Source organism: Anser brachyrhynchus, assembly GCF_964034855.1.
Source record: "Anser brachyrhynchus genome assembly, chromosome: 18".
Taxonomy (NCBI): Eukaryota; Metazoa; Chordata; class Aves; order Anseriformes; family Anatidae; genus Anser; species Anser brachyrhynchus.
In genome coordinates this window covers 2183841-2184716 of record NC_137711.1, presented here as the reverse complement: position 1 = coordinate 2184716, position 876 = coordinate 2183841, and positions in this window count along the sequence as shown.

Below are 876 nucleotides of genomic sequence, written 5' to 3'. Positions count from 1 at the left end.
AAACCAGCAAACTGAAATAAGACGTGTTCTGATATCTATCACAGGGGAAATTATTTTATGCTTTCAGTAACATTTTAGATCTCATATTGTTTGCATTCCTGTGGTCATTACATTTTTAAGCTTCAAGATAAAAATTTTGTCTTTTTAATATTTTTCTTCTTTCTGTTTGACTCAAATTCGCCAATAGTTTTGGCTGACCTAAAATGATATATATTTTTTTTTTTTGTATGAATGTTCTAAGTAATAATACTGGCTGAAGCCACTACACGTTCATTTATTATTAAGACTAAAGGTGGTAAAAACAAAGACTTTTGTTTTCTTCTCCGTCACTGGAATCAGCAACAAATTATTTTTTCAAGAAATGAGCCTACTAAAATTAAAATTTTGGCACGCTGAAATCAGTAGCATACTCATTGTTCTTGAGTGATTGTAAAGAGGTGACTCATTAAGAACTGGAAGTCACCAAGAATGATATTCCATCCAGAGTGTATTTGGAAAATCTCATGTAACAAGTCAATGATAACTTTAAGACACTTCAGGAAATATGATCCTATTTCTTGGAAGTATCTGATTGCGCAAAGTCCTTAGTGGGATTAGTAATAGGTCTGTCTTTTTGCATGTAATTGTTTTGTCTGAAGCCGTGATGATGTGCAGTACAGTTATTAGGTGTGAGTCTGGGACTTGACTATTGCATGTGTATGGCTTTTTAATTGCCCATCCCAACCACAAAATAAGGCATTGAGACAAATTATGTTCTCATATAGCTCATCTGGTGGAAACCTGCTGTTTCGTCGTTGTAGAGGGAACAGAAGTCAGTGTATTTTGGTCACATTAAAGAAGAGAGGCTTGTTTCCTTTTTTCTTTTTTCTTCCTTTT